A 27,042-nucleotide genomic window follows, 5' to 3' on the forward strand; every position below is an offset into this window, starting at 1 on the left:
AGTTCAGATCTGCATTCATTTGCTAGGGCTGCTATAACAAAAGACCACAAACTGAGTGGCTTAAACAACAGAAATGTATTGTCTCACAGTTCCTCAGACTACAAGTCCAAGGTCAAGTGTTGGCAAGGAAGGTTCTTTCTCAGGCTGTGAGCATCTATCTGTTCCCTGCCTCTCCCCTAACTTCTGGTGGTGTGCTGACAATCTTGGCAGTCCCATGCTTATAGACTTTTGCCTTCAGCTTCTCATGATGTTCTCTCTCTCTCTCTCTCCCTCTGTGTGTGTATGTGTGTGTTTATGTGTGTGTTTGTGTGTGTGTGTCCAAGTTCCGCTTTCTATAAGGAGACGAATCATATTGGATTAGGGATGCATTCTACTCCAGTATTACTCCTCCTAACTAATTATGCCTGCCACAACTCTATTTCCAAATAGGATCTCATTCTGAAGGATTGAGGTTTAGAACTTCAACATATGAATGGGAGTGGGGTGAGTAGGGAGAGACACAACTCAACTCATCACAGGACTGAAGCTAACTGCAGGATGAAAGGTGCTTGACTTGACCATCTAAAAGAATAGCCTCTGGCTTCCCTGCCTTACTTGCCCTTTACTCGCCATCATCCCAATGCTGTCTTCCCAGCACAGTTTGGAGCACAGAGTAAATAGCTTATTATATTTTGTCATTTTCAAGCTACTTCCATATCTTTTATCCACTCAGGATGTATTTCCTGAGCAGCTACTCTCTGCCAGGCATTGTGCTAGGAGCTTCACAGCCTTGTGCTACTAGCAGTGTGGGATTTTGCATTTCCATTTTCCACAAGAGGAAGTCAAGGACGAGACAGGTAACACAGGAAATCAATGTGCACACACTGAATTGGGAGCAGATCCTTGAAATCAGTCTCCTCGGAGAAGACAATAAAGGACAGTGACCAAGAAGAACAGAGGAGATAGACATTCTCCAGGGGTGCAGACACCCAAACAAGTCTGCTCTGGGGGCCTACAATGTGCACCACATGTCAGTGGAGCTGGGCTCTGAAATGTGATAAGGGGAAAGGAGCCTGCTCAGTTCCATGTCCAGTGATTTCCAGGGGGGGAGCAATATCAACTGCTTTCTTGGGGGGGCACTCATATTACTAAAGTCTGGGGTCTCCCTACAGACATATGCACCATGCCCAAAGAAACTGGCCCCTGCATGGCTTTTTTTTGTGTGTGTGTGTCGTTGGTGGTATGATAAGGAGAAGAATGCCTGCTCCAGGTTCATCTATGGTGGATGCAAAGGAAACAACAACTTTCAGTCCAAAGCCATGTGCCAGAACATGTGCCCCAGCAATTGTGAGTCCCGGGGGCATTCCATCCTCAGTAGGGCCCTGCCAGCAAGTTTGTGTGTGACTGCTTTATTCAGGCATGGCCACAACCTTGGCAGGCCAAGTGCTGACAGAGCCAGCTTTACCTGGGAGGTAAGCATGCACCTGGCTGAGGGTTGGACAGTGGCATTCTGGGAACTGAGTTTGGGAAGGGATGTGGTCATGAATCAAAGCTGGCAAGTATGAGAGGTGGAGGAAGGGTGCAGACAGGGTAAAATCCCAGAGACCAGCTCCAGAGAGGTCACAGGACATCCAGCCTAGTGCTGGGTTGCCAGCACTCTATCCCGACCATATCTCGTTTCTCCTGCAAGGAGGAAAGCTATAGCTCCCCCAAAGAAAATCCACTTTGTTTTAACCTCCTGTGCAAAGAAGCACAAACATAACTTCAAGACTCACACTGAAGATAAGCTGAGCCCAAGATGCTTAGTGGGTCCCATCCTACATTCTTGCCAGGTTCCTATTCCTTAGTGCATAAGGATGCACCTGAACAACCACCAGGAGGTGGCTTGTGATCTAAGGTTGTGTCCATGCACCTGGATGATTCTCCACGTTGGGTTCCACTGTTCTAGTCTACATTCCAAGGCCCCAGGTCTTCCCCCAAACAGAACCTTGGTTTCTGCATTCCTCTTTCCCTATCTCAGACTCTTTTCAAACATGGTATAATTCTCTTTTGATCCCATCCCTATGCTTCTTTCCTTTATGTCCGATGTCTAGAGCCCCCAGTTTTCCCCAATTAAGATTCTGTTTAGTCCCATGCCTCTGAGGCTGAATAATTCACATTGTTTGGTACATTACATCTTGCATAGAGTAAAGGATCATTGAGGCTATTGTGGCACCATTAAAGGGAGTGAAAACAGTCAGAACCTCGAGAGCTGAGAGCATCAAAGACATTGTTATTCTCCTCTGTTTCTTAAAAAAATTATAAGACCCTTTTAGGACAAGGGTCTACAGGCATTGCCTTAGTTTGAATCCCCCAGAAACCAATCCTAGGACAAGGACATGGATAAAGGAGTTTACTTGGGACATCTCTCCAAACACACAGGATGGGGGAGGGGGGAGTGATACAGGCAAGAGAAGAGTCGATTGTGAGCTGTTTTGATGGGGACAAACTGCAGCTTACTCCCCCTGGGGACCTTCTAAGGAACCCTGTAAAACATATGTCCAAATGTCTGCATTCATCTCCGTGATGGAGCAGCTGAGGCATTTATTCCCTAATTCCCACCCCCCCCCAGATGTCGGGGTGTATTAAACCCCTTGCTCTTCTAAATTGTTCCTCATGCAAGCTGAGCAAGCTGTCAGGGAGCCAGAGAAAACCCATAGCATAGAAGTAGAGACTCTGACACTAGAAGTGGGAAGTTATTACTGTGCACTGGATGCTATTCAGCCATAACAAGGAGCAAAGCGCTTATATAGGCTACAATGTGAATGAACCTCAAAAGCATTAGGCTATGCAAAAAAAAAAAAAGCCAGACATGAAAGATGATATGCTGTATGATTCTATTTATATGAGATATCCAGAAAAGGTAAGTCTATAGAAATAGAAAGTTACTTGTTACTGGTTGCCAGGGGCAGGATTAGGCTGGGGGAAATAGTGACTACTAATAGGTAGTCCTTTTTTAAAAAAGAGTTTTATTTTTTTAAGTAACATCTATATCAGATGTGGAGCTCAAGCTCCTGCGATCAAGAGTCATGGTCTTCCAACTGAGCCAGCCCAGTCCTCCTATCCTAAAGTTTTCTTCTGAAGTGATTAAAAAAAAAGGGGTGATTATGCAACATTGTGATGGTACTAAGAAGCCTCTAATCTGTCCACTTAAAAATGGTTAATCTTCTCTGATGTGAACTCCACTTCACTTTAAAAAATGGATTAGAACAAAAAAGTTCACTAGATCTGTCTCCTGCAGCTGCAGGTGAAATCAAAGGTGAGCCAAGAACATGTCATATTTCTGCTTCAAACCTTAAGTTGAAAAGTTCAAGGAAGGATCCTCATGGCCTATGGCTTCTGTTTCTGAGGTTGTAACTGATATTTATCATTTCCTCCTGCATCATACATTCCAAATTGCACACAATGACAGAGGCTCTCTGTTAGCTCTGGCATCCTCTCTTGCTTTCAAAGCACCATGATCTCAACATATACTCTCTGAAGATTTGGCTTAACCTGTCTCCTCCCCCAAAAGCTCCTTATGGCAATACCTTTTCTTTTTGGCAATGGTTAAGAGAAAGGAGTGGCCCAAAGAAAACAAAAAGGAGAAAGAAGGAAAACAAAGGGCAGGGAGAAAGAGACTCAGAGGGAGACTCACAGGAAAAGAGAAAAAGGCAAGGGACAGAGTAAAAGGAGGAGGCATAGAGAGAAGAAAAATAAACAGTGTGAGAAAAAGAAGCAGACAAAAACATATCAGGAGAAGGGTAAGATTGGAAAGAGGGAACTGGAATATTCTTTTCTTTTAAGATTTTATTTAGTTATTTGAGAGAGAGAGAGAGAGAGAACATGAATGGGGAAGAGAAGAGCAGAGGAAGAAGGAGAAGCAGGCTCCCCAGTGAGCAGGGAGTCCGATGTCATGGGGCTTGATCCCAGAACCTCAGGATCACAACCTCAGCCAAAGGCAAATGCTTTATCAACCGAGCCACCCAGGCATCTCAAGAACTAGCATATTCTTGATCTCTAAACTTCCCCCTGGAAAATGGAAAATGAAATTGGACATCCCTTTCTTCAAGGGAGTCTAGAAGTCCCAGACAAGCTTTATTCCCTCCTCCTGGCTACCAGAGAGCCAGAGAGCCTCAGAGAGCTGAGGAGTAGAAGCTGCCTGTCAAAATCCCTTTCCCCCCGGGTTAGTGCTGTGGGTTCCAGATACACCCACTGATGACCTCCGGGACTTGATGTTCCCCAGCAGAGGGAGTGTAGCTGGCTTGTCTCCAGTGATATGTGGCTTTTGCTCCAGGGAAGCCAAAGTTCAGAAGCAGGAGCTACTGAGGAGCAGTTCTTAATTTTGGTGCCATCAGCCAGGCCAGTAGCTCTTAACATGGGGCTTTTGGGACTTCTGTCAGTCCTGGCACTCTTCATCCTCTTGGGGGGAGTCCAGGAACCTGAGCTGGTTGAGGGGTTACTTGCCAGTAAGTACTGGGGACCAGATCCTCCCAGCGGAGACATGGAAGTTGCTGGGAGGGAGGAAGTTTCTGGGAAGAATTCTACAGATGAGGAAAGCTTCCCCTACTCAACCTGGGGTCCTGTGTGGGAGAAAGGGGAGATATTCACAGTCCATCTCTCAAGGCCCCTTCCTCCTGATAAGATGCACTCTGTGAGTGCAGGAACCCGAGTTTATGGCAACAGACTCCCCACTGTCATTATGAGAGGGATTCCTTCTGGAGGTGCCTAGACCCGGAGCTCATGAGATGGACTAAAGGTGCTGGGACCTTGTGGGCCTTCCCTGCAAGAAAGGTCCCTCGCCCTAGCACCACCATTAGCAGCTTCAAATTTTCCAGTTGCAGCCCTCAAAAGTCTCCCCACACCCAAACCCCCAGAGAGTCCTTGCCTGTGGAGTAAAGAATGGTCTCTGGAAATCCCTTGGAATGCTGAGATATGAAGGTTCCCATAAGTAGCAGTTAAAATACACTGAGCACTCAGCAGTGAAGCCATACATTGCAGGTTCAAATCCAGGCTCCACTTTTTGGTGGCTGTGTGACCTTGGGGAAGTTCACATAACCTCCCTGTGCTCCAGATTCCTCTGTTTTATAAAATGTGGATATTGGTAGGATTCACCCATAGAAGTGCCATGAGAATCAAGGAAAAGAGGACAAGCTCATAGTATCTCTTTAATACCAGTTATTAGTAATATGCCCCAGGCCGCCTTACAAGGCCTCCAAGATTTGTCAACTAGTCCTCCAAATAACTTTTCAGGCAAATGAAAGAATCAAGGTCCAAAAATGGTGCCTGCCATACCAAGGGTTGCAGAGAATTCAAAAGCCCAGCTACCTGACTCCACGAATGGAGATCTCAGTCACCTAGAGGAGCTACAGCCCTTTTACCCCCACCCAGGGAACATCCAAATATAGGAAATCCAATGACCAGAGTAGTCCTAGAGGAGAGCATCCTTCTCCCTAAAACCTTACGGGTGGTGTGGGTGAGAGTAGGGTTGTGTTTAGTGAATAGATGAGGAGTTGTTATGGGGTTGAGAGTGGGGCCAGTGGTGTGAAAATCCTGAGCTCTCTGAAGGTCTCTACTTCTGTGGACGATGAAGCGAAAAGCCTTCTCTAACTCTGCAGTGATGTGCTGGGCCTGTCAATGGAGGGTTCTTGCCTGGCTTCTTCCCTTTTTCCCCTTCCTCAGTCAAGTGTCCCCGTACCAGAATACCATGCCGTTACAGAGAAATCGACCAATGCTCGAGGAGTAAAAGCTGCCCTGAGAAGATGACGTGCTGCAATTTTAACTGTTCAAAGAAATGTTTAGACCTCAAGGAAGGTAACACAAAAACCCCTGAAGTATCCAGTGCCCTCCCTCCTGGCCCCCACTTTCTGCCCATCTACACTGGCAGTGTTCGACCCCTCCCCCCTGATTTCCTGATGGCTGGTCTCTGACCAAGAATCTGGGTGCATCTTTTACTTAACCCAAATCATAGCAGCACTGGAATGGGGTGGAGTTTATTTCATTTTCTGCCCCTATTCAGGTATGTGATGTGAATAACAGTTTTTGCTTTATGGACCTTAGTTTCCCCCATCTGTAAGAAAGATGTAGGCATTAGACCACATGGTCTCTTGGCTATTCTTCTGTGATCCTCTGAGATGCCAAGTTCTCACTGAAGTCCCATCAAACATCAAATGGCATCAGGTGATACGATAGCTATAAGAAACAAGTATACAATTTCTATTTCCTGGCATTCTCCCCTGCCCCCCACCAGGCTTCTCTGTCATATAAATCCAGGATTCCTTCTCTAACCACTTTTTTACTCTTCCACTCTTCCTTCTGTGCCCATATGATTGAACTTTAAAGAGGACCATCAAGGACCATTCATTCATTCATCCATTCAACAAATATTTACTGGTGCCGCTTACACACATGATGGGCTCTGCTTGCTCAATATAGGCCAGGGGAGGCAGGTCAGGTTTTCCTGGAAAAGAGATCTATGATTTAAGATCTGAAAGATTGGTGGTAAGTAGGCAAAAATTGGAGGGAAAAATTTCCAGTCACAGGAAATGCACACATGTGCAAAGTCCCTGTGTTCAGGGACAGCATGTTCAGGCCTAGAAATTTCAGAGACTAGAGAGCAAGTATGCCCATGATGAGAGAGAGAAGTATCAGGAGGGTGAGGCCATGCTAGGTAGGCAGGGTTCTGACGAGGCAGAGTCTTGCCAGCCAGAGTAAGGGATCTGGTCTTAATTCTAAGAGCAACAGAATATCTATGTTCAAATCCCTTGCCATCTTTGTGACCTTAGGGAAGTTACTTTGTCTCTCTGAGCTTCAGTTTCCTCATCTGCAAAATGAAGACAATAAGAGGACCTACCTCCTAAGGTTATATGTCAATATATGTCAAGTGCTAAGAGTTTTAATTAAAAACTGTCATTGTTGTGCTTCAGACTGTGAGGTTCTAAACAACTCTATTTGTACCTCATAGTACTGTGCACAAAACAGTTGCTCAGGGGGATACCTGGGTGTCTCAGTGGTTTAGCACCTGCCTTCAGCCCAGGGCGTGATCCTGGGGACCCGGGATCGAGTCCTACGCCGGGCTCCCTGCATGGAGCCTGCTTCTCCCTCTGCCTGTGTCTCTGTCTGTCTGTCTGTCTCTCTCTCTGTCTCTGTGTCTCTCATGAATAAATAAATAAAAACTTAATAAAAAAACAGTTGCTCATTAAGTATTTCTCGAAGTTCAGGATATATTTGATTTTGTACTGTGTACATTCCTGAAGCAACCTCTCAGTGCCAGATTATCTGCTAGGAACTAGTATACCAAGATGATGTAATGTGCAAACCTCACTTTCTGATGGAGAAGTCAGAAAATATGAATAAATAATTACAATTACGTGGAAGTGATCAATGTGTAGGCAATATTGAAAAGCAATAAAGAAAAGCAAACAGTGAAGAATGGAGCCAGGAGAGAGATCACAGAAGAGTCTGATGTGGGGGGGAGTGTTTTGAAGAATGAATAGAAATGTACCTAGTAAGCAAGAGAGGGGTAGACTCTCCAAGCATGTGCAAAAGTGTGGAGAAGTGTAACAGCACAATATTTTTTTAGCACATCCATGCTGTTCTAAAAATATCATGCTCTTTCATTCTTCCAAGCCTTTGCACATGCCTGGAATACTCTCTAGCAAGGCAGGCACCCAAGCAGTACTGCTCTGCCATCTTCTTGCAGACATATGCACTTTGCCAATGAATGTGGGCCTCTGCCTGGCCCGCATTCCACGCTGGTGGTACAATAAGGAATACAAACGCTGCTACAGATTCAACTATGGTGGTTGCAGTGGGAACAATAACAACTTCCAAACTGAAGCTGTCTGCAGGGCCATCTGCCCAGATACATGTAAGTCCCAGGGGTCCCGTCTCCCATGCTCACCTGCACCAGTGGGAGATCTGGGTGTTGGCGGGCCCATTCCAGGAAGTTGGCAGGCCTGGGGCAAATAGAACAAGTCCAATCACAAGGTAAGAATGCACCTTTCAGAGGGGTCGATAGAGGATGCTTTGGAAAAGAGAAGGTAAGATGAGGAGCAGTAGCCAAAGGGAAGTTGGCAAGTATGAGATGGATAAAAGGTGCAGAATGAGGAAGCAGAAGGGGTGTAATGTCCAAGAATATGTCAGAAAAAGGCTCAGTGGAATATAAATAATAGTGAAAGGGAATAGAGGGGAAGGGAGAAGAAATGGGTAGGAAATATCAGAAAGGGAGACAGAATATGGAAGACTCCTAACTCTGGGAAACGAACTAGGGGTGGTGGAAGGGGAGGAGGGCGGGGGTGTGGGTGACTGGGTGGCGGGCACTGAGGGGGGCTCTTGACGGGATGAGCACTGGGTGTTGTTCTGTATGTTGGCAAATTGAACATCAATAAAAAATAAATTTATTATTAAAAAAAGAAGAAAAAGGCCCAGTGAACCAGCCCAGTGTTGGTGCCATGCACCATCACCCAATCTCTTCATTTTCCTTTTTAAGGTGATTAGAACCAGGGCAACCACATGCTTTATTGACCAAACCGAGAAACTTTTGACAGTGAAAGGGGATGCCATGAATTACTACATTGGGACAACAGGTGTAAACTGGGACTTGACTGGAAAAACCAGAGCACACAAGTACCCTATGAGCCCTAAAAGTCACTCCACTTCTGTTTTATCTTCCTGTGAAAAGATATAAAAATGATCCCATCTCTTTTGTTCCATTAACTACAGCATTTGGTTCCTGAGGTGAGTAAGGCCCAATCATCTCATCCTTTTTTATTCTGCTATCTTGCAGAGTCACCATCTCCCTTGGTAGGATAAAGAGAACTGGAACAACCTTCAGAATTTGGCTCATAATCCAAGGTTCTCTTCACATGTGCCTGACTGATGCTTCATATTGGCTTACTCTGGCCAAATCTCAGCTGCCAAAACATTGCCTGTTCCAAAAAAAACTGAACCTCAGAATTTGCTTACTCCCTTTCCTCCAGGTCACCTTCTCTTCAAACACAATGCCCTTCATCCTTTAACCCTTTCTCAATGTCTGACCCTATCTCTTCAACTCTCAGCATACCTGTGTATACTTTGGAAGCCTCCAGTTTCCCTAATAAAGTGTTCTATAGGTCTGATATCTCTGAGAATGAATAATTCGCATCTACTCCCTCTGTGGAATGTTTGCAGAACAAGGAAACCATTGGGTCTTCCAGTGACACCAAAAGAAAGAAAGAAAGAGGTATAGAAATCCTGCAAGTTGGGAACTCTGGTGATGCTATGGTCCGGTAAAATTGCCATAAAATGCTTAAGAATAGAACTGGGTTTGCACAAGTGAGGGACCATGAAGCTTGAACTCCATCAATTTCATGAAGCTTCATATCTGAAAAGGCTATGAGCTTGTTTTCTGGGCTTTCAATAAAGGATACACTTCCAGGCGATGCCTGGGTGGCTCAGCGGCTGAGTGTCTGCCTTTGGCTCAGGGTGTAATCCCAGTTCCAGAATCGAGTCCCACACCGGTTTCCCTGTGAGGAGTCTGATTCTCCCTCTGCCTGTGTCTCTGACTCTCTCTATGTGTCTCTCGTGAATAAATAAATAAAATCTTTTAAAAAAAGGATACACTTCCAGAGTCCAGCACAGACACTACAAAATAGAAGATGACTGGGGAGAAGCATGAAAGGAGGAGATGGGGTAGCAAAGAAGAGTGACAGAGGAAGGGAGAAAAGAGGAAGGATGGAGGAAGGAAAGATACTGAATGATGGCACAGTTTAAAAGAAGGGATCTGCAATTCTTTCAAGCACTTCAGTCTAGAGGTAGAGTCCATGGAGTCCATGCCCCCTCCATTTGAATCTTGGCACACTGTGGAACTGCTTTGACCAGTAGAGTAAAACCAGATGATACTGTGTGATTTCCAGGGTTAAGGCCAGACGAAGTGCACCTGATCCTCTTAGGATGCTTGTTTGGGGGGGTGTGTGAGGCAGCTACCATGGAAGAGGTCCAGTCACTCCAAGACAACCATATTGGAGAGGCCCAAGCATGCACTCTGGTTAACAGCCCCAGACAAGATCTACCCAAGAGCCTGTGTCATTTCCCAGCCACATGAATGAGCTTCCAATTGAGCAGAGCTTCAGATGACTGTGGCCCCAGCAGACATCCAACTGAAAGTGGGTGAAGACCTCAGGAGAGAACCACTGAGCTCATTCCCTCCCAAATTCTCACCCACAAAATGGTGAGAAATAGAAAATGTTCTGGGAATTTTTTCACAGCTATAGGTAGGTAATTGGAACAGATGAGAAAGAAGTGGAAGGAAGAGGAGAGGCAAGGACTGGAGGCATGGGGGAAAGGAAAGGCATTAGGAAGTCAGGAGGATGGAGAAAGGGGTCCCCAAAGGACTGGGCAAGATAAGAAGGTGCCAGGCTTCAGGAAGGAGCCCCACAGCAGGAGGCTTGACTACCACAGCACACCAAAACCTGGATGTATCTTTTTTTAAGATCGATTGATTGATTGATTGATTGATTTGAGAGAGAGAGAGAGAGAGAGAGAGAGAGAGAGAGAGAGAGAGAACAAGCCAGAGGGGCAGAGAGAGAGAGAGAGAGAATCTCAAGCAGACTCCATGCTGAGTCTGACACAAAGGGCTGGATCTCAGGACCATGAGATCACAACCTGAGCCAAAACCAAGAGTCAGTTGCTTAAGACTGCATCCATGACAAATGGATGTAACTTTCAAATGAGTTCATTGTCTGATATAACTTGGATCAAGAGGCTCTAATGAAAGTCTGTGATCCACTTACTATTGAGTAATTCCTTTCCTCTCCATGTCTTTGTTTCTTTTTCTTTAAAAAGGGCTAGTTAAACTAATGAATATTTCTGAAAATGCTGTTAGCAAACACCTACATTAGAGTCACTTAGGGTGGGGAGAGGCTGTCTAAAATACAGGTCCTCAAGGAATTGCAGATGCCACTGCCCTGGAGCAGCCTTTCCACCTAGCCACAGTCAATCTCACCGTGTTCTTCAACATGTCTGTGGATGGCGAACCCTTGGTCTCCTTCCAGCTGTTTGCAGACAAAGTTCCAAAGACAGCAGAGAATTTCTGTGCTCTGAGCACTGGGGAGAAAGGATTTAGTTAAAAAGTTTCCTGCTCTCACAGGATTATTCTGGGATTTATGTGCCAGGGTGGTGATGTCACCTGCCATAATGGCACTGGTGGCAAGTCCATCTGCGGGGAGAAATTTGATGATGAGAATTTCATCCTGAAGCACATGGTCCTGGTATCTTGTGCATGGCAAATGCTGGACCCAACACAAATAGTTCCCAGCTTTTCACCTGCACTGCTAAGATTCAGTGGTTGGATAGCAAGCATATGGTCTTTGGCAAGGTCAAAGAGATCATGAATATTGTGGAAGCCATGGAGCACTTTGAGTCCAAGAACGGCAAGTCCAGCAAGACCAGACCACCTTCTCACCCCCATCTTCTTGAAATATCCCATAATATTTGTGCTCTCATTGCAGTTCAATGGGTTCCATGTTTTCCTTTCTCCCCTCCAAGTCTAGCTGAGTTGTAGAGTTAAGTTTGTTATTATGAAATAAAAACAAAACAACAACAAAATAAAAATAAAATATGGGTCCTCTAGATCCCATAAATATGCATTTTTAACAAGTACTTCCAAGTGATTTTAAAGTTTCAGAACCTGTGGATTGGATGATATTTAAGGGCCAACCCATCAGTGGGGGGAAAAATCAAGGATTAAGAAGTCTATTGGTGTCTGGGGAGGATCAGGGAAAAGTTTTACAGAAGACCCCAAAGTCCTACTCGTCTGGCAGTTTTACAGAGGACCATCTATCCAAGTGGCCCGTGTTTACATCTCCTTAATTTATCTGGCTCTTGCCTCTACAAATCTGTGAGAGTCTGTTCTCTGGGGAAGCCTGTCTTTGTGCATCTTTGTGATCCAGACCAAATTTGCAAAAAGTCAAAACTGGTTTGCATCCTGTGGGAAGAGCACTTATCTGGGAATAAATATATCCAAATATAAATCCCAACTTTGCCCTGGGTTGAATGTATGATCTTGTTGGGACAGGGTAGGATGGAGGGATGATTCCCTCAGGACCTCAGTCTCCTATGCATAAGATGAAGGTGATGGATTAATAATGTCAAAGAGTACTTCTCAATCGAGGAACTATAGCAGCTCAGGAACCCAGCCAAATCTGATAAGCACCTGATGCTTGTCTGTCCCATTGGTACCTCTCAGTCCTTGATTAATGTTGACATACATGAATGACTGGAACAAAATCATTCTGTCCTAGAAGGCCCTTGAGTCAGAGTGGTCCTTGGAAATGGCCAGAGTGTGCCTTGCCATTTATAGAGTCTGCTCACCTGCTGTCCTTAGGAATGAACTTAGAGTCATAGGAGTTTAGCACAGGGAACTCTCTGCTTTACACGGACCTCAGTGGAAGATGTTGTGTTTCTTTGTTATCAACCATTTGCTCATTATTCTGCCCATTAGAACCCAGAGGACACTTCAAGAGGGATCTTCAAGTGTTATTCATGGTGTTATGCAGATCCAGGACTCCATCTTTTCTCTCCTTATTTCCTCCTCGAAGCTATCTTCAAGAGCCAGAAATTCCCAGAGGAAGGTGAGGATGGTTTGGAAACTCAGGGAATGTTGAGTTACACAGCCCCAATCACCCTCCTTTTTAAAAACCCATGTAGAAATAGAAGCTTCTAGTAAGAAATAGATTCATCCAAGATCACACAGCAAACCTAGCAAAACTAGAGCTAAAATCCAGGCTTGAAGGGTTAGCAAGGTGTTGTCAGATTCCACAGCCCAGTTGGAAATCAGATGGATATAATGGCTGTCAGTTGGTTTGTCAATATTCACTATCTTAATCCCATTCCTACAGTTGGAGAAGTCTCTGCCAGAGTTTTGTTATTAAATAAAACCAGCATTCCACTTCTAAAAGCTGAAAGAGCCAGCCTCTCTATCAGTCAAGATTCAGGAAAACTGTGTGGAGGTTCCTCAAAGAGTTAAAAATAGATCTGCCCTACGACTGTACTGCTGGGGATTTACCCCAAAGATACAGATGCAATGAAACGCCAGGACACCTGAACCCTGATGTTTCTAGCAGCAATGTCCACAACAGACAAACTGTGGAAGTAGCCTCGGTGTCCATCGAAAGATGAATGGATAAAGATGTGGTTTATGTATACAATGGAATATTACTCAGCCATTAGAAACGACAAATACCCACCATTTGCTTCGACGTGAATGGAACTGGAGGGTATTATGCTGAATGAAATAAGTCAATCGGAGAAGGACAAACATTAAATGGTCTCATTCATTTGGGGAATATAAATAATAGTGAAAGGGAATAGAGGGGAAGGGAGAAGAAATGGGTAGGAAATATCAGAAAGGGAGACAGAACATGGAAGACTCCTAACTCTGGGAAACTAACTAGGGGTGGTGGAAGGGGAGGAGGGCGGGGTGGGTGACTGGGTGGTAGGCACTGAGGGAGGCACTTGACGGGATGAGCACTGGGTGTTATTCTGTATGTTGGCAAATTGAACACCAATAAAAAATAAATTTATTATTTAAAAAAATTCAGTAAAGGACACAGAAATGCACTCGTATTTCAAACACAGAGGATTTAATACTGAGAATTGGTTATATGAGCATTGGTGGGGATGGGGGTGCACTCATCACTCCTAAATTTGAGAGAATAAAATCTTTGGGGTTTTCAGACCTAGGAGTTCATAGAAGGGGCCCAGGAACAGCTGGTGCTCACACCTCTGGCAGGACAGGTAGGTAGAGGCTGTGTGGCTGGCACTCAGTTTTCTAAAATTCACTGTGGCGGGCAGCCTGGGTGGCTCAGTAGTTTAGTGCCGCTTTCAGCCCAGGGCATGATCCTGGAGACCCGGGATAGAGTCCCATGTTGGGATCCCTGCATGGAGCCTTGCTTCTCCTTCTGCCTGTGTCTCTGCCTCTCTCTCTCTCTCTCTCTCTCTCTGTCTCTCATAAGTAAATAAAATATTTTTAAAAATAAAATAATAAAATAAAATCCACTGTGGCTGGCATTCAGACCTCTGAGGGGAGCCTGGTGATGGGTCTACTGGATCGAGATATGCAGCCAGCTGGTGCTGGTATTTCTGAGGAAGTGCAATGCATTTTGCTTGAAAAGTGCCAAAAGGACCTGGAGGCTGGAGGTAGAACTGTGTTTTGCTACTGGAGAGATGCTGATAAGAACCAGAAATAGGAAGGAAACCCCTTCTTTCTTCATTTCACTTGCTTCATTTACACTTTCTTCTCAGTGTCTCCCATGCAGAGTCTAACTAGAAGCAACTGGCAAAAGAATGAGGGAAAACATAGTTTGCAGAGTCCCACTGGAAGCATCACAAAGAAAGGTATGGACTTGCAGCTGAGACACAGTTGGTAGTTAATAGCTATACACTCTCCCAGCCTCTCTTGTAGCTAGGAAGTAGACACTTGTCTTGGGCTCAGCCAATCGGACACTCCCACATTGAACATTGAACTAGAAGCTAGTAAGCAAAGAAGCAAGGCCAATGGGGGATTTATTCTGATGGCAACAGTGGCAATAGATAGCCTTATCCTATTTCTGGGAGTAGTAGTGGCAGGGATGATGGTGATGGCATTGATGGGGCAAGATGGTGCAAGTGTTCAGTGTTCTATTGACTGTGGCCCCGACTTCACAGCCTTCCTTGTTCCCAGCCGTTTTCCTAGTCTTATTTTCCAGTCCTGCTGGTGATCCTGTGAACTACCCAAATTCTTAAAAAATGAATTTCTGCTCAAAATAATCAGAGTTGAATTTGTGGCTATAACCTCTAATGGATATATCAAGGATGGCACCTGGAGAGAACTTTGAGCCTAGAAGTCTGTATGAGCACAAGAGAACTTTTATCTTTGTGTGCCTGGGTGGCTCAATCAGTTGAGCATCTGACTCTTTATTTCAGCTCAGGTCATGATCTCAGGGTCGTGAGATTGAGCCTTGCCTTGGGCTATGTGCTGAGTATGGAGCCTGCTTAAGATTCTCTTTCTCCCTCTCCCCTCTGCTTGCTCTCTCTTTCTCTCTCGAAAGAAAGAAAGAAAGAAAGAAAGAAAGAAAGAAAGAAAGAAAGAAAAGAGAGGGGCACCTGGGTAGCTCAGTGGTTGAGTGTCTGCCTTTGGTTCAGGGCATGATCTTGGGATCCTGGGATTGAGTCCCACATCAGGCCCCCTGCAGGGAGCCTGATTCTCCCTCTGCCTATGTCTCTGCCTCTCCCTGTGTCTCTCATGAATAAATAAATAAAATCTCTAAAAAGAGTAAGAGAGACTTTTTTCTTGCTGGACAGGTTGTCACCCTTCTGTGATGTGGTTCAATGGAGTCCTTCCCCATGATTGGTTCTTAAAGCTTGTCATCAGGCTATGGGCCCCATATTCCTCCTCTGAGTTAAGTTTTACCTTGGAAAGGGTGCCCTTTAGAACATGGATGTCCAGAAGTATATAACACAGAGGTCATTTACTATCTTACTTTCTCATTGGAAGGATCTAGTCATTAGGAAGAACTGGAGCTTGAGTGAGAATCAGAGAGAACATTCTCTCCAAAATAACAGGGTAAAGCTAAACTATTTCCAGGAATAGTAGAAAAGCTTTGGGCTTGAAGAACTGTTCAATAAAGCTGGCACCAGGTCTTACATGCTGTGCAACAATGAGCCACTTGCTCTCTTCTCTGGGCCCTAGTTACCACAACTATACCATCGGGAAAGACAAAGAAAGAATCCTCCCCCACAGACTCACCTGGGGATCTCATCCTTCCCACCTCCAATGATGTTCAAAAAGCTATTAGTGGTAGTAGTGATGGGAGAAAGGTAAATCTGTGCAGAGTCACAGAAGATCCAGTAAAATATACGGTAAACCACACACCTCCCAGGAAGACCTGAAGTTCCAAGCTCTTTTTCTACATAGAAGTGAGCTCTCAAGTGAGCTGCACTCCATGACAATAACATATCAGGAAGGAAGAACTGAGACTGTGTAACTGTTAGTTTTCTAAAATTTCCACTTGGATTTCTTAAGACATAAATTGACTCTATTCTTAAAGTGATCAACCTTATTTTTGCCCTCTGGACATTTATTTGAAACATTAAAAAGGTAAAAATAGAAATCAATTCCTTTGGTATGTACATGTTTATGATAAATGTATTTGTTATATGTACAAATATGTCTTCTCTGTAAGCCCTGGTTCCTCTGTTCTGTAAAATGAGGATGTCAATAATATCTATTCCAAAGACGTTTTATGAGAATGTAATGAGGCAAGGCAGGAAACTCCCTGACATATAGTTAGTGCTCAAGTGATGTTAATCACCTTCCTTTTCTAGATAAGAGAAAGATTATATGGAGGTTAGAATCTAAATGAGGGGGAGCCTGGGTGGTTTAGCGGTTTAGCGCCGCCTTCAGTCTAGGGTGTGATCCTGGAGACCCAGGATCGAGTCCCATGTCAGGCTCCCTGCATGGAGCCTGTTTCTCCCTCTGCCTGTGTCTCTGCCTCTCTCTCTCTCTCTCTCTCTCTCTCTCTCTTTGTGTGTGTGTCTCTCATGAGTAAATAAATTCTTTTTTTTTACATTTAAAAAAATTTTTATTGGAGTTCAATTTGCCAACATATAGCATAATACCCAGTGCTCATCCTGCCAAGTGCCCCCCTCAGTGCCCATCACCCAGTCACCCCAACCCTCCACCCACCTCCCCTTCCACTACCTCTTGTTCATTTCCCAAAGTTAGGTGTCTCTCATGTTTTTTCACCCTCACTGATATTTTCACTCATTTTCTCTCCTTTCCCTTTATTCCCTTTCACTAATTTTTATATTCCCCAAATGAATGAGACCATATAATGTTTGTCCTTTTCCGATTGACTTATTTCACTCAGCATAAGAATCTAAATGAGGAAACTTCATTATTTCAAAATTCCACCCAATTCACTTTCCCCCATCCCCATACCACCCAAATCAATGGTTCTCAATCAAAGGTAATTTAATTAATTCTTTACATATACACACACATGCATGGACATATAGTTGATGTGAGGTTAGTAAGAGTCCTTTGATAAATACAAAAGCTGGATAACCAGAAAGAAGTTCCTGTTAGCTTCTCAAACATGCATTTAGTAAATCTTATGCTCTCCCTCCATCTTCTGGAATTATAGTAACCCTGCACCCAAATCACCTGAGGAAGGGTCAAGTCACTGAGTCATGGCCAAAGATTCCTCAGGACATCCCCAGTACAGAGTGCCTAGTTTTCAAAGTCCAGTGCCTCCCACACTGACTCACGAAGCCTGCTCAGCCAAAAATAGTACAGGCACACCTCATCAAGTACTACCCTCACTGCATGGAGTCCTTATCATGCTACCAATGTTAGAATTTTTTATTAAAAAGGTATTTATGGGGGCACCTGGGTGGGTCAGTTGGCTAAGCATCTGCTTTCGGCTCAGGTCATGTTACCAGAGTCCTGGAGTCGAGCACCATGTTGAGTTCCCTGCTCAGTGGGGAATCTGCTTCTCTCTCTCTCCCTCTGTTGATCACCCTGTTTGTTCTCTCTCTCTCTCTCTCTCTCAAATGAATAAATAAACTCTTGCTTAAAAAGTATTTATGTCCATAAATACTTTTGCAGGGTTTCCTGACCTTGGCTCTATTAACAATGGGGGACGGAAAATTCTGTGTGGTAAGTCTGTCTTGTACCTTGTAGGATGTTTTAGTAGCATCCTTGGTCTTTACTAATAGGTCGTTTCCCACTCCAGGGTTGTGATCACCCAAAGTGTCTCTAGACATTGCCAAGTGACATTGCCTCTTCAGAGGAGATAAATAGGAAATAAGGTAGAGGAAACAGTGAAGATCAGCAGCTGATGAGAGAGTTGACCAACTATTGTGTAAACTACAGTTGGGAGAAGCAATTGCCAAAGAATGAGTATCATAGCTTTGGAGGATTTTAAGAGAAGGAAGAGCTATGAGTAGTGAGAAAAATGGGTAACACATGTCTGTAGGGACCATGGTGCATGGTGATGATCCAGTTAAAAGTTAAAATTCCATTTCCAAAAAAGCATCATGACCCCCAACAAACACACACACACACACACACACACACACACACACACACTTGCAAATGGCATGTGTCTGTGTGCATTTACAATCAATGAAACATTTGCATACTGAGGTGGGCACTTGACGGGATGAGCACTGGGTGTTATTCTATATGTTGGCAAATTGAACACCAATAAAAAATAAATTTATTTTAAAAAAAAGAGAAAGAAAAAACAAATACCCACCATTTGCTTCGATGTGGATGGACCTGGAGGGTATTATGCTGAGTGAAATAAGTCAATCGGAAAAGGGCAAGCATTATATGCTCTCATTCATTTGGGGAATATAAAAATTAGTGAAAGGGAATAAAGGGAAAGGAGAGAAAATGGATGAAAATATCAGCGAGGGTGACAAAACATGAAAGACTCCTAACTTTGGGAAAAGAACAGGGGTAGTGGAAGGGGAAGTGGGCAGGGGGTTGGGGTGACTGGGTGATGGGCACTAAGGGGGGCACTTGGCGGGATGAGCACTGGGTGTTATGCTATATGTTGGCAAATTGAAATCCAATAAAGAAATAAAATAAAATAAAGTACACCAGAAAAAAAGGCAGATGAGGGTGGGGATTAGTGAGTCAAAGATGAAATAAAAGTGGCAAAATGTCAAAAAAAAAAGAGTTGTATACTTAACCTACTGCACCACCCAGGTGCCCCAATTCATCTCAATTTATACGTGAGAAAACTGAGGCTCGGAAAGGTTAAATAATTCGCTCAAAATCAAGAACCCCTGGACTCAATAGCACAACCTCAGACTTCAAATCCAAAGCTCATTAAATCCCACTAAAGCATGTGGCTTCATAGTCTGAAAAGTCAAATGTCTGGAAGATCTAGGAAAGGAGTTGGGTAAAGAATGTGCTGTACCCTGGTGACTGGGGCATGTGTTTAGACAGATGATTCTCTAAACCAAACAAAGTTGGGCTCTCCTTCTACACTATGCTTTTGACATTTCCATTTGAAGATACTGAGTCTATATCTTCTCCAAGTAGATGACTTATTATGACCTCTGGACAATGTATGTGTTGTTCCAGAATAGAGAACCCAGAAATGGACCCTCGGCTCTATGGTCAACTTATCTTCAACAAAGCAGGAAAGAATATCCACTGGAAAAAGGACAGTCTCTTCAATAAATGGTGTTGGGAAAACTGGACAGCCACATGCAGAAGAATGAAACTGGACCATTCTCTCCAACCACACACAAAGATAAACTCAAAATGGTTAAAAGATCTAAATGTGAGACAAGAATCCATCAAAATACTAGAGGAGAACACAGGCAACAACCTTTTGAACTTGGCCACAGCAACTTCTTGCAAGACACATCTATAAAGGCAAGGGAAACAAAAGCAAAAAAGAACTATTGAGACTTCATCAAGATAAAAAGCTTCTGCACAGTGAAGGAAACAACCAACAAAACTGAAAGACAACCTACAGAATGGGAGAAGATATTCGCAAATGACAGGTAAAAGGTTAGTAACCAAGATCTGTAAAGAATTTATCAAACTCGGCTCTCTTCCTCTTCGGAGGCGGAGAGCCCGTTTGCGCAAACGTCCAATAAACCCTCTTGCTAATTGCATCTGCCTGTCTGGGGTCTGAGTCTCTGGGGCGTCCACCGGGACACGTTGGCACCCATGAGCCAGGGTCCAACATTTGGGGGCTCGTCCGGGATCCGAGACGCCCCAGGCTCAATCCTAAGACCGGTAGGAGGTAAGACCGAGCTCGCTAAATGTCATATCTGTCTCGTCCGTTTGTCTGACTGGCCGGGTCTGTGCCGGGTCTGTATTGTGCCTGCAGGACGCTGTACTCTGTATTCTGTATTTGGACCAGCGGGGGAGGCAGACGTGCCCTGACACCCCTGGTCCCCCTCCGGAGTCGGACTCCGGAGTGGTCTGGAAGAGGAACGGAGCCCCGGCACTCCCTCCTCTTCAGGGACGGTCGTTGTTGGCGACCGCTCCCATCTGAATCCGCCGCGCCAGTCCTATCATTCGTGTGCGTCTGTTCGTTCTGTGTCTTTCTGGTCCCGCTCCGGAGTTGGACTCCGGAGTGGTCTGGAAGAGGGAGGGAGCCCGGCACTCCCTCCTCTTCGGGGAGGGTCGCTGTTGGCGACCGCTCCCGTCTGAATCCGCCATGCCGATCCTGTCATCTGTGTGCATCTGTCTGTTCTGTGTCTTTCTTCCTGTCCTCTTCCTCCCCACTCACCTCTTTTCTACACGCGCAGGGCAAACTGTAACCACCCCTTTAAGCCTCGCTCTAGATCACTGGAAAGAAGTCGCCGGCCGAGCACACAACCTTTCGGTCGAAGTCAGAAGACGAAGATGGGTCACCTTCTGCTCCTCAGAGTGGCCGACTCTCAACGTCGGGTGGCCCACGAATGGAACTTTTAATATTGATATTATCTTGCAGGTGAAGGCCCCGGTCTTTCAGCCAGGACCCCATGGGCACCCTGATCAGCTCCTGCAGACTCTCCTCACCACGGAGGAGAGACTGCGCGTCTACAGAAAAACGTCCCCGGGGCAGATGGGAGGCCGACCCAGCTGCCTAATGAAATTGAGGACGTTTCCCCCTTGGTTCGCCCGACCTGGGACTACGACACTGCTGCTGGGAGGGAGCAGCTCCGTCTCTATCGCCAGGTACTCCTAGCGGGTCTCAAAGGGGCAGGGTGATGCCCCACCAATTTGGCAAAGGTACGTGCTATAGTGCAGGGAAAAGATGAGACGCCGGCAGGTTTTCTGGAAAGATTAATGGAGGGCTACCGTATGTATACTTAGAGAGAGAGAGAGAGGAAACGCAATAAAGAACTGCCTGGGATACTGGCCACCGTAGTACAGAGCTCAGGGCAGAGTAAGTCAGGACAGAGTAAGGACCTGGGAGACAAAAGAAGACCACGGGTTGAATGAGACCAGTGTGCCTACTGCAAGGAAAAAGGACATTGGGTTAAAGATTGTCCAAAGAAGGGCCAAACGCAGGGACCTAAGAAGCCCATTCCCGTACTGTCCCTAGAGGATGAAGATTGGGGGTGTCAGGGCCAGGAGCGCCCCCCCCCCGAGCCTCAGATAACCCTTAAAGTGGGGGGGTCAACCAGTGACCTTCCTGGTTGCTACGGGAGCTCAACATTCAGTTTTAACTGAGGCAGAAAGACCCTTGAGCTCTATCTAGAAGATGCATTCTTTTGCCTAAAGTTAAGCTCTCAAAGCCAGCCTATTTTTGCCTTTAAATGGAAAGATCCTGAGACGGGATTCTCAGGACAACTCACTTGGACAAAGCTACCACAGGGATTCAAAAACTCCCCCACCTTGTTCAACGAAGCCTTGCATCAGGACTTGGCAGACTTCCGAGTTGGCCATCCGGACCTCGTTCTCCTGCAGTACGTGTTTGATTTGCTCATAGCGGCTAAGACAGAACAGGATTGTGTAAAAGGTACGGGGGCCCTGCTCGAGAGACTGGGAGGACTGGGGTATAGGGCCTCCGCCAAAAAGGCCCAAATAGGCCAGAGACGAGTGACCTATCTGGGATATCTCCTGGAAGGAGGCCAGAGGTGGCTGACGGAGGGCCGCAAAAAGGCTGTAGCCCTGATCCCAGCACCCACTAGTGCCAGAGGGCTACGAGAGTTCCTCGGCAGTGCTGGGTTCTGCCACCTCTGGGTACCCGGGTTTGGAGAGCTGGCAGCTCCCCTATATCCTCTCACGAAATCCAACACCCCCTACCACTGGGGAAAGGAGCAACAATTGGCTTTTGACAAAATAAAAAGGGCCTTATTGACCGCCCCTGCCCTGAGCCTCCCAGATGTAACCAAGCCATTTGCGCTATATGCTGATGAACACCAAGGAATACCCAAAGGGGTCCTAACTCAGAAACTGGGACCCTGGAAAAGGCCTGTGGCATACTTTTCAAAAGAAAATTAGACAGAGTGGCTGCAGGATGGCCCCCATGTCTCCGAATAATAGTGGCTGTGGCAGTCCTGGTAAAAGACTCAGATAAGTTGGCCTTCAGCCAACCCCTCACTGTGGTGGCCCCCCCATGCCATAGAGACAGTCATCTGCCAGCCACCTGATCGATGGCTCTCAAACGCCAGGTCACCCATTATCAGGCCATGTTACTGAATTCTGAGCGGATATGGTTCGGAACGGCTACATCCCTAAACCCGGCCACCTTGCTTCCAGAAGCCGAGTCCCCCTCCCTGGTAATGCATGATTGCCACCAGATCCTAGCCGAGGTCCATGGCACCAGAGGGGACTTGACAGACCAGCCTTTGCCAGGTGCTGAAGCAACCTGGTACACCGAGGGGAGTAGCTTTCTACGAAATGGTGAACTTAAAGCCGGGGCGGCCGTGGTAGATAATTCACTGTCCGGGGCATCAGCAAGGCAACGACCCAGTAGCAGAGGGGAACAGGATGGCCGATGAAACGGCACGAGCCGCTGCACTAGGCCCACAGGAGGATGGACAGAAGCCTTCCCCACCAAACGAGAAACTGCCCAGGTGGTTGTCAAGAAAATCCTAGAAGAAATTTTCCCCTGGTTTGGACTGCCCAAGGTAATAGGGTCAGACAACGGCCCCGCCTTTGTCTCCCAGGTAAGTCAGTTGGTGGCCAGATTACTGGGGATAAATTAAAAATTACATTGTGCATACAGACCCCAGAGCTCAGGGCAGGTAGAAAGAATGAATAGAACAATTAAAGAGACCCTAACCAAATTGACACTGGAGACTGGCACTAGAGACTGGGTCCAACTCCTCCCTATGGTTCTGTTCCGAGTCCGGAACACTCCCGCGCGCCATGGGCTAACTCCTTACGAGATTGTCTATGGAGGTCCCCCACCAGTGACGGACTTACTAGATTCTGCTATTGACCCTCTTGCTAACACTCCCGGTTTACAGGACAGGCTAAAGGCGCTCCAGATTATCCAGCGCCAGATCTGGAAACCCCTTGCGGGGCTGTCTACCGCCCCGGAGACACAACCTGTTCCAGATCGGTGACTCCGTCTATGTCAGGAGACATCAGTCCAGGACGCTTGAGCCCCGCTGGAAGGGCCCATACACTGTACTACTGACCACCCCAACCGCCTTAAAGGTAGACGGCATTGCTGCTTGGGTCCACGCCTCACACGTCAAGCGCGCCCCATCAACGAGCACCGCTGACGCCAGCCAGGACGGACTGGGCGAGCCACTCCAATGGAAGCTCCACTGCACCCAAAACCCGCTCAAGATAAGACTTTCAAAAAATTGTTCAATGACAGTTGTTATATTCCTACCTCTCCTAGCGCTCTTTACCTCCACCAAAGGTGACCCTCATGCCCTCAAAAGGTTAACCTGGCAGGTACTAACGTCTGGGGGTGACGAGGTCTGGTCTATAACTAAGACCGCCCCTGTGGGAACCTGGTGGCCTAACCTATATCCTGACCTATGCAAGCTAACCATAGGGGCCCCTAGCCCATGGGACCTAGAGGGATACTTCGACACCTCTAGAGCCCCTAACCGAGAAAGCCCTCCAGGGCGACTGGGATTAGACCCATGGGGAGGATGTGGCACGCCTGACAGAAGGGCCATGCTAAGCACTCTTCCCTTTTATGTCTGTCCCGGGTACCACAGAGATCGCAGGCTAAATCCCACCTGTGGAGGGGAATACTTCTATTGTAAAAATTGGGGGTGCGAGACTAGGGAGACACAGGATGAGAGGCCCTCCTCCTCCTGGGATTACATCACTGTCAAAGCTAACTATACTCACCCGGGGTTACCAGGAACTCTGCAATACTACCGCCCCGATTTTAGGGACTGACTCTTACCTGGAGCCCCAGCCGGGAACTTGGTGGGCATGCAACAAAGTCCTCACCCCCTGTGTGTCAGCTAAGGTTCTAAATAGCTCAAACGACTTCTGTGTCATGGTGCAGATCATACCCAGGGTGTTCTATCACCCTGGTGAAACTCTAGAAAATCAGTATAATGAACATCCCACCCGTTTTTGGCGCGAACCTGTCTCCCTAACCCTAGCCGTTATGTTGGGACTAGGGGTCGCTACTGGGGTGGGTACTGGCGCAGCTGCTCTGATCCAGGGCTCACGACGTTATATAGAACTCCAGGCAGCTGTAGATGAGGATCTACGGGCACTAGAGCAGTCCGTTTCTAAGTTAGAACAGTCCCTCACCTCACTTTCAGAAGTAGTACTCCAAAACAGGAGAGGCTTGGATTTACTATTCCTGAAAGAGGGAGGACTGTGTGCAGCCCTAGGAGAAAAATGCTGTTTCTATGCAGGCCATTCTGGAGTCATCAGAGACTCCATGGCCAAACTCAGGGAAAGGTTAAATAAAAGACAAAGGGACCGGGAGGCCCAGCAGGGCTGGTTTGAAAGCTGGTTTAATCAGTCTCCCTGGTTAACCACCCTAATCTCTACCATTATGGGCCCTCTAGTTATCCTGCTCCTGCTGCTAACTTTTGGCCCCTGAGTCCTCAACTGGCCGCTCCAGTTAATCCGAGAAAGATTGTTTATTACCCAAGCTCTGGTATTAACTCAGCAATGTCGGGCCCTCCAAACTGAAGAAATAAATGTTCCCTAAGATTTTAAGGTTAAAATCAGCCCAAACAAGAGGAGGGAATGAAGAAACCTCCCCCCTTGTAAGTAGGGCCAGCCCTAATCCAGAGGCAGCCCATCCAGGCATCTTCCTGAAATTTTAGCAACTAAAAGCATTCTGTTTACAATAAGAAAACCATTTCCCCCCACACCCTGATTGGAATGTCCCTGAATAGGTTCATGTTGACCCTCTGTGAAATCAATAACCTGAATGCTATGCAACTCCCGAGGTTCTTTTGTCTTTAAGCGGTTTTTTTTCCCCTTTTGCCTTTAAAAGATACCTGTAATTACTAATCAGGGCTCTCTTCCTCTTCGGAGGCGGAGAGCCCGTTTGCGCAAACGTCCAATAAACCCTCTTGCTAATTGCAAAAAAAAAAAAAAAAAAAAAAAAAAAAAAAAGAATTTATCAAACTCAACACCCAAGAAACAAACAATCCAGTCATGAAATGGGCAGAAGACATGAACAGACTTTTCTCCAAAGAAAACCTCATGTGGCAAACAAGCACATGAAAAAATGCTCCACATCACTTGCCATCAGGAAAACACAAATCAAAGCCCCAACGAGATACCACCTCACACCAGTGAGAATGGCTAAAATTAACAAGACAGGAAACAACAAATGTTGGAGAGGATGTGGAGAAAGGGGAACCCTCTTGCACTGTTGGTGGGAATGCAAGCTAATACAGCCACTCTGGAAAACAGTGTGGAGGTTCCTCAAGAAGTTAAAAATAGAGATATCCTATGACCCAGCAATTACACTACTGGGTATATACCCCAAAGATACTGATGTAGTGAAAAGCCAGGACACCTGCACTCCAATGTTCATAGCTGTAATGTCCACAATAGCCAAACTGTGGAAGAAGCCATGATGTCTTTTGACAGATGAATGGATAAAGAAGATGTGATATATATAAATACAATGGAATATTACTGAGCCATCAGAAAGGATGGACACCTACCATTTGTGTCTATGTGGGTGGAACTGGAGGGTATTATGCTGAGTGAAATAAGTCAATCATAGAAGGACAATCATCATGTGGTTTCACTTATATGTGGAATATAAGAAATAGTGGAAGGGACTCTCAGGGAAAGGAAGGAAACTGAGTGGGGAAAAATTAGAGAGGAAAACAAATCATTTTTTTAATAATAATAAAAAAGGAAGACAAATCATGAGAGACTTCTAATTCTGGGAAACAAACAAAAGGTTACAGAAGGGGAAGCAGGTGAGGTGATGGGGTGACTGGGTGATGGGCACTAAGGAGGGCACTTGATGGGATGAGAACTGGGTGTTATACTGTATGTTGGCAAATTGAATTTAAATTTTTAAAAAAGGAAAAAATGTATGTGTTATTCCAACAATTCCCTGGAGTCCCCAGAAGGGAGAGAGACAGCACCTAAGACTATGCCTCACACATTATGGGAACTCAATAAGTGTTTGTTGAATGAATTATACAAGGGCATTGGAACTGGACAAGCCAGGGTCCCAGTCCTGTCTGTGAAACTTGATATCCATGTGACAATGGTCAAGGCAGTTTAACTTCTCCTTGTCTATAAGATGGGTTCTAAGCTTTGTGGGAATACTTTGTGGATTCAATGGAGATATTTTATATGGTGCCTAGAAGAGTAAGGGACTCAACAAATGGTAGATGTTGTTTTATTATTGTTAAAGAGGTTCCCATCCTGAAGTGTAGTCAAATGACCTTGGATAAAGTTAGATCAAATAAGGCCAGAGGAGAAAAGCAGAGCTGGGCTTTGAATGGATACTCTGTTCTAGGGGTAGCCCAGCCTTGTAAAGAGCAGAAGTTAGGGGTAAATCAGCTGAATGTGGGCCTAAACTCCTCCCTTTTGGTCTGCTTTCTCTCTAAAATGCCAGTCCCAGGCTGGGTGGCAACATACAACTCCAGGTCGCTCTCCCATTCCTCTTGCTTCTCACTCCTGCCAAGAGCCTTGATCGGATTTAGGACAAAGTTGGTATGGAACACTGGAGCTCCAAGAACAGTCTGGAAAGGGCAGCACAGAGAGAGTTCATTTCTTTACTTATAGGATAGGGAGTCAATTCAATTCACTTCATCAGATATATGTTCAGCAAACATATGCCTACAACATGCCAGGCACTGTCCTAGGTGCTGAAGCTAAAGCAACGAGCAAAATAAAGATCCTGCCTTTGCGGAATTCATATCCCAATGGAAGAGAGACAGACAATACATAATATACATAATACATGATAAAAGGACTATAGAGAAAGAAAAAGTAGAGCAGAGTAAGGGGGTTTCAAGTCTGGGGTGGGGCTAGTGAGAAGTAAGGTGAGATGGAGAAGGGTGAGTAGGATTCAAAATTCAAAGATGAAGGGCTTGGCTAAATCAGACCTACCGGTAGGAAAAAGCTACTTTCTGGACAAC

At 45.7% G+C, this 27,042-nt stretch overlaps 1 pseudogene; it reads left to right on the plus strand.

The window, feature by feature from the left end:
- Nucleotides 1–4,375: 4,375 nt before the first annotated feature.
- LOC121477830 lies at nucleotides 4,376–11,539 on the plus strand (annotated as a pseudogene).
- Nucleotides 11,540–27,042: the final 15,503 nt, after the last annotated feature.

The sequence above is a fragment of the Vulpes lagopus genome, chromosome 18 (genome assembly GCF_018345385.1).
Source record: "Vulpes lagopus strain Blue_001 chromosome 18, ASM1834538v1, whole genome shotgun sequence".
Classification (NCBI taxonomy): Eukaryota; Metazoa; Chordata; class Mammalia; order Carnivora; family Canidae; genus Vulpes; species Vulpes lagopus.